Here is a 12,209-nt window from a genome sequence, read left to right as displayed (position 1 = left end):
CCTAGATGTTGCTGTTTAATATTACCCTTTGATTATATGCCTGAGTTTTCAGTTCACAAGCCAGTTTGCATTGACTCGTTAAATAAACATTTCATACTGCTATGAAATCCTAACTAAAATTCAAATGTTTCAATCTACTGTGTTATCATCATCCACTTTTATTTAACTATCAAAAATAGCATAAGTCTTTTGGCAAGATTGATTCTTTATCAACTTATGCTACTTTTTACACACAGTCCTAATATCGCTGACATTTACTTTTCAAAAAGATATTTATTCCATTATTTTACTGAAAATAGAAGCTCTATTTACAATGTTTTGGAACACTGGCATGGTTGCGGATTTTCTTTGGTACCTCCCCAGTTGTCTGTGTTTCAAGAAAAATACTCCATGGTAGACTAAATCTGTTCATTAATTCCCTTAAGAATGCACATCATCCAGGCATATGTATGTACAAATCTTCCAGGTATCCAAGTTTTTTAATGCAGCCAACACAATACAATCGGAGGACTTTGCTCCTGCACTTACTGAAGTGAATGCAAACCTCCCATTGACTTATATGTTGGAGGAACTGGCCTGTAGAGCCTAAGAATATTCCCTTACCTTCTCTTTCCCTATAGTTATTTTTATAGGCTCTTCCTTTAAATTTTTAATTTTTCTTTTTAAAGGTTATTTTGAAAAAGGAGTTGAATATCTTAGCCATTTTAAAAATCACTAATTTAGTTCCCCATCTCATTTATTCATTTTCTCCTTTTTACCACTCCCAACCCCCACCTTATACTACGTCAGCTTTCTTATTCCGCCTAACTTGTTTGGCTTTCATCAGCTCATTCTGCATTGGCTGCCCATATCTTTTCCTTGCAAATCTTAACTATTTTTTGTTTACTTGTCTCTGCTTCTATTTCCATTAACTTTTTTAAGTCTCAAAACTTTCAGCAATCATAGAGACTGCTTCTGTCACAATTTGCATTTAATTTTTTGAAGTTACAGTATTGCAATAATGTTAACTTTTTATTAACAATTGTCTACCTCAGAAGAATGAAAGACTCAGCTGACCCTACCAAGATTTGAGCCTAGGATTCCAGGAAGTTTAGCTATTTGAGAGTTATCCTTTTTCACTGTTGTAAAACTAGTGATTCCACTAGAAGAATTAAGACTCAGCTTTCAAATGGACATTATCAAGTCAAACTGTGCAAAGTTTACCAAAATGTTTTCACCAGCAGCAACAGTTAGTCTATGACCATTTAATAAAAAGTTGGCAAAAATTATGGCTGAGTTGGGTCAGCAAAAATGAAAATCTGGTGGTTTTTTGGAGGTGTGTGTCGGGGGGGGGAGGGGGGTACATTACTGTTTTTAAGAGACCTTTTATTTAGAGGTTAGTGATAGAACGGCCAAGTAAGCTTGGCTCTGAACTTGGATTTTTTTTTTAAATCATTTTTCTTCTCTCATATAAAACTTCAGTGTTGGCATGAAGCCAATTATTGTTAACCAAAACCTTCAAGGACCTAAGTTTTCAGTGGTTCCCCGTACTCCTTTCTCAACTTTAAATGACTATCATCGTAAGTCTTTCAGGAGAACACAGTCTATTTCAAATGGTTTTCATTAGTTCAAAATAGAAGAACTCAGTGTAACTCTTGTCTGCACTGGAGAAGATGGTATTATATGGTTAGACGCAGTTGAGCCTATTATATAGAACATGAATATTCATTTTACGCACACAAAGAATATTAGCCAGAGCTAACATGCTTACAGAGTACAAGTGAATGGGAAAGTCTAGAGAGCACAGCTATAAGCCTATAAAGCATCACCTAAAGTGCGGCTTCATGACACAATATGAAAAAGTCAAACTACATGAAGTACACCATCTCTGCTTTACTTTAAAAAAAAGTATGCTCTTAGGTGCAGGTTTTCCATAACTAATGTTTGATTATTTTATTATTAATCAGATAAAAATCGCTGTGAAATGGTAGCAACAGCAAGGACACAGCTCCTGTGGGATGCCCTTGCCTCCTCACACTCAAGACGGACAGTATTAGATGCTAAGATAGTGCTAGTTGATCATGCACAACTCATTGCTGTGTGCTTGTGAAAGGGAGCACATGGAAAGAGAAGGTAGTGTCTCATTTAACTATCATTGCCTCAGAAAGCCAAAAAACTTCCAGCTGGGGAAATTCTGCTCTAGCTTGTGCTAGAAGCACAAGACTCAAGGGTGAAAACCCTCTCAAGGTGGTTAAGTTTTTTTTGAAGGACCAAAAATTACTTTAAGGCTACAGTTTCACCATCCAACCTTCCATTCCTACAGAGATAATTACCACTCTGGACTGTTGCCTCGCAGCATCAACTCATTAATGGTTTATCTCATCACAGGATAATCTTGTTATGTACAATCTCATTATTGGATATCCTCACTACTGGACAATTTCTAATAGCCTTTTGAGTAAGTATGTCAGCTGGCTATATTTCCCTCTATGAAAGAATGCAGTGCAGATTCAAATAACCCCTGAGGAGTCTCTTGCTTCCTTGGTCAGATATTCTGTTTAGTAGTTCTATCTCAGAACATGTGAAATCTGAGCATCCTTCAGGAAACATATGTAAACAATAGTGGTTTGTCTAATTCCAGTTTATTTTCAAACAACATGTCCGGGCATACACACAGTTTAGTGGTTTGTCACTTTCTAGTGTTAGACTGATATCTGTCAAGTGACATTTAATGGCACTTAATCTTTATACACCTCTACCCCGATATAACGCGGTCCTCGGGAGCCAAAAAAAAAAATCTTACCGTGTTATAGGTGAAACTGCGTTATATCGAACGCTTTAGCCTGACTGCAGGCAGGTAGTTTGGCGCGCTATGGACCCGGAGAGCCCACCCGGCGCTGCTGCCAGTGGGGTGCAGCCTGTCAGCCGGGCCCACTGTGTGCCGAGCCTTCTCGGCGCCAGCTGGAGCCCGTGTGACGTTCCCCTGCACTGCAGCTCCCCTCCTCGGGCTGTGGCTTCCCCCTGCTCCCTGACCACCCCCACAAGACCCTCTGCCCCTTATCCAACCGCTCGGCCCTAGCCCGGCACCCTTAACACGCCGCTCAGAGCAGAGTGTCGGAGCCAGACACGCTGACGCGCTGACCCGCCGGAGCACACAGCCCCGCTCCCCAGAGCACTGCTTTACCGCGTTATATCTGAATTCATGTTATATTGGGGTGGAGATGTGATGAAAAAAAATGTTTTTACCGTAAAACACGGCAAGGCTACATCATGGACACAAACCACACCACTTTAAAAATAACCTACACTCAAATATCAGTAGTGTTTTAAATAATAGAAGTGTAGAGGGAAAAGCAGGTGTGAAATGACAGTAATGTTCTTGATGCCTGCCATTTTGACAAACTGTATTAGGACTGATCTACACCGTTGGAGCACAGATTTAACTAAAATAGCTCAGAACCTGTGTTAGTGAAATCAGTGCAACTTCCCAAGTTAAGTTAGTGCTTAAACGGTGTAGACCAGCCCTCAGTGAGAAAAGATAATACCTACCAACTGCTTTTAAAAATGAATAAATAGAGTAAATTATTGTACATTTGAAAAGATTAAAACAAAGTATTTTCAGACATTTATGCTATAGCTAGTTTTTACTTTTGTGTTTTATAAAAATACCTGACATTTTCCCTTTTCAAGTTTCATTGGGGCAAATTCTGCATTCAGCTACATTGTGATTTAAACTGATATAGCAGAACAGAATTTGGCCCTTGGTGGTGGTTTTTTTTTTTAAATGTGTACTAATTGTTTTATCCCTTGTTATTGTCCATAGTAAAACACTATTTTGAAGTGCAATTGGTAAAGTCTGGCAGTTAGACCCATTGCTGATTGCCCACATTTTGTTTGGGTTTTTAGAGTCCAAGACTGAGGCTACGTCCTCACTACGGGGGAAGGTCGATTTAAGATACGCAAATTCAGCTATGTGAATAGCGTAGCTGAATTCGACGTATCTGAGCCGACTTACCACGCTATGAGGACGGCGGCAAATCGATCTCTGCAGCTCCCCCGTCGACGGCGTTTACTCCTACCTCCGCTGGTGGAGTACAAGCGTCGATTCGGGGATTGAATGTCGCGTCCCGACGAGACGCGATAATTCGACCCCCGAGAGATCAATTTCTACCCGCCGATTCAGGCAGGTAGTGTAGACGTAGCCTTACAGCTAAAGGAATCAACAATTTAACATCTATTGGGCAAGCCCACAAGAAGTTTTTCCTTAAGCCCAGTTTGCATTATACTTTAAGTTTTTAAAAATGTGTTCATTGTTGCATCTCTGAATACATGTACAAATACAAAATGTATATAAAAAATTTGAGATTCCAGGACCGTCATTCATTTTTTTGTGCGTCACTCTGAAGCCTAGAATGTCTGAGTTAGTGTGAAACGCTGGAAATAGCTACAAGCATGATTGAGAACTCTTATTTGTTCAGACTATCACCAAGTTCAATCATCACTGTGATTTGCAGTCTGTTATCATCCAATGTTCAAATTCTCAACCATTTTCAGCTTTTTTTACACTTTACAAATTACATGCGTATGACAGCAGCAGTTTTCATAGAGTATAAAATTTAAGAACTTTCTATCCAACAAATCTAAGTACATAAATACCTCATCCACGTGTAAAAAAGAATTTATGTATTGAAAATATCTTTAAGGATAGATCAATATAATACCATCTGAAGGAGATACAAGCATGGATAACTATAGAAAGCTCCACATTGAGATAAATTATTTTAATCCTTGAGAAAAAATGCTATTTTGGACACCTGGGAATCAGGATCCAAAGGTTTTCCTAGATTGAGAAACCTTCCTTGACAAAGGTGAGGAAGCCACCCTCAGTAAACTTCAACTAACAAGTATTACCTGTCTTATCTGAATTGAGCATTAGCTAGCTCACTCTCAGCTAAATCCTTAGCTGAGCCAGGCACTGAGAAAGCTGATATACTGTACCATCTGGGTTAGATTAGGAAGAAAGTAGGAGTTGAATGTCTTTGGCAAATTGCTGGTACCATGGTCCAAAATGTCTCACTATCCCTGCCACCAATATCAAATATACGTTGAAAGTTGGAATCTTTCAAAAGAGACCTCGAAGGGAAGACGAGAAGTTACGCAGAAACACCTGTCTGAAATAAGAACAGAACCTTTCAAGACTATTCCCATACACTCATGCCTGGTTTCATAGTTAAGGAAACAAAACCTCATGATCAATGGTATTAAATGCTTCTGACTAATCTAAACAAACAATCAGCATGGACGACAACTTCTACAGTCTCTATACCATATCAAGGACTGCAAACATAATGACAGGGACAGAGGAAATCTGAATGTAACACCTTATGAAACAGTTATGATCTGCAGGCATTATCTACAGAGTTTACCAGGGCCACAGGTACAGTCTCTCTCTTACTAAATCTGCAGGCCCAACCTGAGAAATTTTCAAAATTACTACTTACTGTTATGGAGCATCACTAACTGACTTCAATGGGAGTTGTGGATATTCAACATCTCTGAAAAAATGTCATTTATTTTATTTAGAGAGGAAGGATAGTCCAGTGATTAGAGCACTAGTCTAGGACTAGGGAGCGCTGTTCTAATGCAAACTTCTTGTGTGACCTTGAGCACATCACTTAGCCTCTCTATGCCTCAGTCCCCCACCTTAAAATGGGGATAATAGTACTGCCCTACCTCACAGGGGTGATGTAAGGATAAATACATAAAGTTTCTGAGGCATTCAGATACTATGGTAATGAAGTCCACGTAAGTATGATAGACAGATATGGATTTAGTTGCCATTGTTTTAGGTACCAGAGTTTGAAAAATCTGACCGTACCATATGCACACTGAGCACACTCAGAAAGGACTTCTCAATCATGTTTAACCTGAGAGAAGCAAGCACATGATCCAACTACATATTAAAAACCAATCAAATTCCATTATTGGCATGAAAGGTTGACATTAATAGAGTTGTGGCCACTTATGGCAGTGATGAATTTGGTCCTAATTGATTGATGTATAGATTCTCTCTCTTCCTATGAGAAGTTACTAAATCATATGATTTTGGTTCTAATTGTCTAAGTTGTTGCTGGCTACATACACTGTCTTTCTAATAATTTTGGCAAGGAGTTTTTGGAAAGGTTTCATGGACAAGTCTTTAAGATTTAATTTTTATTTTATTAAAAGTCAACTTGGCTTGTTTAGTAAAGGTCTCCTTTGTTTAACAGAAGTTATAATTAAAAATAAACACCCCTATGTTCAGATAGCCAAAGAACTATAATGGGTGTGATGCTATCTGTGTGAAAAATTACCTAAACAGAAAAGCCTTCCTGTGGAACTAATAATATGCACAGCCTTCCATACAAGGATCTCAAAGCACTTCACAAACATTAATAAAAAGTTTCACAACATCACTGCAAGGGAGGTATGACAAGAATCACTTCCATTTTACAGATGGAAAATATGAAGCACAATGAGATTAGGTGACAATGACACAACAGCAGAGCTAGGATAAAATTACACACCACTGGATTCCCAGTCCCATGATGCTCTAACCCCTAGACAATGCTGCCTCTAGGAACCAAAGTAAGAAATTTTAATATTGTCCCATGGAAATATATGAAATTAGATGATAAAGTAAGGAGCCTCTAAAGAAATTAGGGTAAATGTGTTTAATTAGTCAAGGATCTAAAATGTTCCTATGGCCAAATGTGAAAACTCAATGCTGTGAACGTCAAATACCTCTGCAAGGGCACAAGGACATGTATAACAGAAGTTGCCACTGTATTACTGAATAATTTACAAGCCTTCTTCTCTATAGCTTTCTAGACAGAGGCTATCCAGTTTATGGGTTGATCACAATATGCAAATGTAATGCAACAGCTACAGAACAGATTGCTAAATGCATGGAACAAGAGTGCTATGAGAGACTGGTCTAAAGCAGCGGTTCTCAAACTGTGAGTCGGGACCCCAAAGTAGGTCACAACCCCATTTTAATGGGGTCGCCAGGGCTGGCTTAGACTTGCTAGGCCCCAGGGCTGAAGCCAAAGCCCGAGGTCTTCAGCCCTGGGCAGCAGGGCTCAGGTTACAGGCCCCCTACCTGGGTCTGAAGTCCTTGTGCTTCAGCTTTGGGACCCCTGCCTGGGGTGTTGGAGCTCAGGCTTTGCCCCCGCACCTAGGACAGCAGGGCTTGGGCGGGCTCAGGTTTCGGTCCCCCCCTCCTGGGGTTGTGTAATAATTTTTGTCAGAAGGGGGTTGCAGTGAAATGAAGTTTGAGAACCCCTGGTCTAAAGCATCTTCAGAACATTGCTTTCTAATTGCAAGGCAAAAGGTACACACAATTCAAAGATTTAATCATTAGGAAAGAATTATTTAAGATGTATACTCCAAGTTGCAAAACATTAACTAACAAAATTCAGTGACAGTGATGTTCCAGGTTCTACAATGAAATCAACTGGCTGCCCATTTTATCAAGAGGCGGCAAATATTCTGGTTGGTGGGGTTTACAGAAGTACAAGATGATTAGAAGTGAAAAACTAGAGAATTACTTTATAAAGTGCATATAAAAAGGATTTTCTAATAAAATGTATTCTGTTTATGTCTTCTGTGAAAGCTGAATAGATTTTCAATTGAGTTCATCATGAAATTACAGTAAAAAAGACAACTTGCCAAAGAAAATAAAACAAGAAAATTCTATCAAATAGGATGACAAAGGCAGATCTAGTGCACACATGGTCAGGTGAGATTTTAGGGATTTAGCTTGAAGATAAAATAGACCACAGCATCAGAGCAAAGACTATATGTGGGATGAGCACAGAAGTGACTGCAAAGAGTTAAGCTACCAAGATGGTTTGCAAACAATTTTTGCTGTCTTGTAACTCTTCAAAACTATTTTGTCTACAGAAACATTACAACAGTAGCATCTTTTCTCCATTCTATTCCTCTTTTTTTTTTTAAACAGAAATTTGTTTTCAAAGACTTTACAACAATATACAGGTAGATAAATAATATGCCTACTTCACAAGTCTTCTCTCAGTTATTATAGGTAAACAAAAAAACATTGTTCATAGCAAATTCACATATTTATCAAGACACACATTCTTAAGCAGTACATGCGTTAAAATACATACTATTGAAGGTAAGAAGTGAGTAAAACAGAGACAAATGGGTTGAACAGTTTTTGGAGATGACCAGGGTGAGTTGAAGCATCTCAGTAGTAATTCTAAACAGAGGAATTCTGAGACACAATGGGGTGGAATGGAAAGTGCACTCATTTGCATGCCCACATTCAGAATGCTTCTAACCTGCAGCAAGTCAAAAGGAGCATGTTACAAAAATATGCTTTCTTCACCCTCCCCCCGCCAAAAAAATGTTTACTGTTAATTTAGTGCTGGTGAAAGGTACCAGACTGATAGCTCTAATAGCTCTGATGACTGAAGTCCCCTCTATTCACAGAACAGATACAACACATGGAATGGAAAAGGTTGCTCCACTGCCAAAGTGCCTCAACCCATAACTGCAGTGACAATCTCCATGCCAACACAATCCTTGGCCTCTCTAATAAGATGTCAAAAAGAGTGCCACTTAGTGCCAACGGTATGGTGATATGGACACTACCATTAGCATCACTGGACATAGATCTGTTCATTAGGGACTGAACAGAGACCAGTTTATTTTATTTATTTATTTTTATTTTTTTGCTAGCTAATTCCTTTATTGTCAAGTTGTCAACTCCAATGCAGGGTTTGTAAAGCCAGAATATCAAACAGTATAGTGTGTAAAATAAAATATATTATAGGTGGAGTAGTCCTGATATTACTTTACTTAACGTCAGCTTGCATTAATGAGATGCATTCAGCATGAATCTAGTGCTCAGAAAAGGCCTCAAAATGCAACTAACTTGGCATTTCTAGCCACAGTCTGCACAGAAGTGCTCCCCACTAATATGCAAGATTGACTCAACCTATTTAAAGGGGGAAAACCTGATAAAGAAGGGGTTAAGATGCTAGCCTTGAAGCTTTTTACATTGTCATATGGCACAGACAGGTTTCCAAGCAGGCGCGGACTCTTGCTTCCCCAGTCACTGGAGTTTGGCCATGATGTAAACAAAAGGCCTGATCCTAAGCTTCAAGTCACCTCCGTTTGTTATTTTGTACATAGAAGAGACAATAATTTAAGGATTATAGACTATATAAGTGTAGCAGTTTGGATTACAATAAAAGCTGACCTCATTATGGTCTTTCACGTTGCAGACAGATGTCTTATACAAACAATAGGTTGCACACCTATTTGTGGGTCCCAAATTATGTGTAGGAGGAGACGACTGAACGTTATAATTGTTAAAGATGAATTAATTTCAGTTTGAAGTGTATGTGATGGTGGTAGCAGGGGAACTGGTGTCTGATCACTTGTTTTTGAATGAACAACTCTTTCTGGTGACTCCTCCCATTTTTGTTCAAATGTTCCCAGATCTGAGGCCACACACGTAACACAGGCAAAAATCTGTTGAGCAACAGATTTTTCATTTCTTTATGGGACACCTGCCAACTATTATGACAACACCTGCAAATGACATTCTACTTCTTTACCGACAATGACCTGAGAAAATATTGACCAGATTCTAATCTATGTTTGAAGCAAGAAAAATAAATCAAATAGTTAATTTGTCCAGCCAAGTTTTTATAATCCTCAGTTATGAAAGGAAACCAAGAATTTCAGAGTGGCTAACGAGAAACACCCCTGCTGAGTACATTAGGCTGCTTAGTTTGTTGAAACAATAATCTGGCTACCACTGTACACAGATAGTGTATTTGAATCTTTTTACCTGGTGGAGATGTAAGTCTTCACAAATTAGAAAGTGTATATCATACAGTCATGTTAATTTTCTATTTTTGAGTCATTTTCTAGATCAGAAAATTACAGCACTTACCATTTTCCTAAAACTTCAATAGTTTCTCAAAGGTATTGTAAGGACAGCAAGATTTCTTTAGCCCTGAAAGATTCAATATGCAGTTATCTGGTATCTCATTCTGCAATAAAATTCAGTAAAAATAAAGCATTTAAAACAAGATACATTTGGGTACTTAATGACAGTAAGTTCTAACCATAAACAAATATTGTTTATTCTATCTGTTTCATGCACAAATGCATATGTTCCCAATAACGACATGGGTTAATAGAGGAAAAATCTCTTTGACCTCTAGCTGTAGTATACAGGAGTCCATTCCCAGTTCCCAAAATACACAGAAGAACGGAAAGATGAGAAGTATGAGAAATCTTATCATAAGATTGTTATGTTATTATATCGTAATGTCAGAACAGAGAAGTCTATAAAATTATTGATGTAAAAGATTTTTTATTTCTACACCATAAAAATAGAACAGAATAACAATAGAATTCCCCGGTTAAAAGACAGCACAATTTACCTTAAAGTCAACCACAATCCTTAGTGAAGGAAAGGCCTGTACTCAAATAAATCCTGATGTGAAGAAAACTGTAGTGTCTTCTCTATGAAGGACAGCAGAATAAACTTGGGGCTTGATCATACAAATAGTCCCTGGAATAAATCCCAACTACTCTGAGTAACCCCATTGACATCTATTGGGCTACTATTTCTGTATTAAGCACTACATTTGGCAAGAAGTGTTTTCAGAACACCTCAGTATCATTTAAAAACAAAGGATACAAAATCGCACAGTAAAACTATATTTGCGGACAGCAGTGAACACTTACTCTAAGAAAACAGAACTCTTTATGATCAGTAAATCTCTTACTAATCACTCAATTAAAAACATAAAAGCCTCATTCAAAAATGGATTGAGAACTTACACATCGCTCAGCTGAACAGATTTTTTCCCCTAAGAGTCAGTGAAGATTAACATGGTACTCAATTGCAGTTGCAGAATCAGGGCCTAAATCAACTATTTGGTTGGAGATGTCAAAGGGTCAAGGAATTCCAAATGTCAAAAGCACTGGCGCAAACCCCAAAATGCAGTATTTTGTTTCTGGGGCTTGAAAAATTTACTCACCAGTGACCAATAACATACTTTCCCTGGCAAGGGGGGCTGGTGGGGAAAAGTTTACGCCATCAGTTTCTCCAGAAAGTAAGCTCATTTAAAAAAATAGTTGCTAGACCTTATAGTTGTGAAGATACCTTCCAATCATGAATGACATGTAAACCAATTCAATCCTGAGTATGCAGATAGCTATCTCCATTGTCAATATTGCTGCTTAGAGCTTTTTCACAGCAACAGCCCAGTGAAAATGACCATTATGTGAAGTTTCACAGTTGCTAGTCAAAACCTGGTGGACAGGGCAGTAGTGTAAGGCTACGTCTTCACTACAGAGGGGGGTCGATTTAAGATACGCAAATTCAGCTACGCGAATAGCGTAGCTGAATTCGACGTATCGCAGCCGACCTCCACGGCTTCCCGTCGACGGCGCTTACTCCCACCTCCACTGGTGGAGTAAGAGCGTCGATTCGGGGATCGATTGTCACATCCCGACCAGACGCGATAATTCGATCCCCGAGAGGTCGATTTCTACCTGCCGATTCAGGCGGGTAGTGTAGACCTAGCCTAAGTGACAAGTATTATGTCAAGTTCATTCTGTTAGGCACAGAAGCAGAGGCACGCACTGGACCTATCAGGGCTGCCCGGGGGGGGGCAAGTGGGGCAATTTGCCCCAGCACCCGGACCCCACAGGGGCCCCGTGAGCCCTGGCCGGGCGGCGGTCCAGGTCTTCGGTGGCAGGTCCTTCAGTGCTGCCGAAGACGTGGAGCGACTGAAGGGCCCTCCGCTGCCGAAAATCCAGACCGCCGTCGGGTGAGTACAAATGCCGCAGCTCCCCCACTTTGCCCCAGGCCCCCTGAATCCTCTGGACGGCCCTGGGACCTATTCACAAGTACCAGAAGCCCATTCACCTATGACTCCGGAGACTTGGAGGTAGAGCGCATCACTTCAAATTAATCAAATACCTGCTAAAATAAGCCTTCCTATTTAATCTTCAGCTTCATCCGCTGACCTCCAGCAGAACTCCTAAATTATAAGGGAAGCAATATATAATTAATATCTTGGTTTAGGAGGTTGAGCAACCATTGGTATTGTTTTCATTACTCACATTGTGCGGCAGTAAGATCACATTAATAGGTATGACCGTCTCTCCCATTGCTCTATAAGTTACATGGCTTC

The 12,209-nt window shown here is 39.4% G+C and overlaps 1 long non-coding RNA gene across 1 annotated transcript; it reads right to left on the bottom strand.

The window, feature by feature from the left end:
* Window positions 1-8,011: 8,011 nt before the first annotated feature.
* Window positions 8,012-12,054, bottom strand: LOC135875456 (uncharacterized). The gene is made up of 3 exons (XR_010561273.1): window positions 11,996-12,054; window positions 9,950-10,012; window positions 8,012-8,324 (listed from the first exon to the last, which is right to left on the bottom strand). It is a non-coding gene; the product is annotated as an uncharacterized LOC135875456 (long non-coding RNA).
* Between the last annotated feature and the right edge of the window lie 155 nt (window positions 12,055-12,209).

Source organism: Emys orbicularis, chromosome 3 (genome assembly GCF_028017835.1).
Source record: "Emys orbicularis isolate rEmyOrb1 chromosome 3, rEmyOrb1.hap1, whole genome shotgun sequence".
In the NCBI taxonomy this organism is placed as follows: Eukaryota; Metazoa; Chordata; order Testudines; family Emydidae; genus Emys; species Emys orbicularis.
Note: the sequence above shows the minus strand (reverse complement) of the source record. Positions and strands in the feature narration are given on the sequence as shown.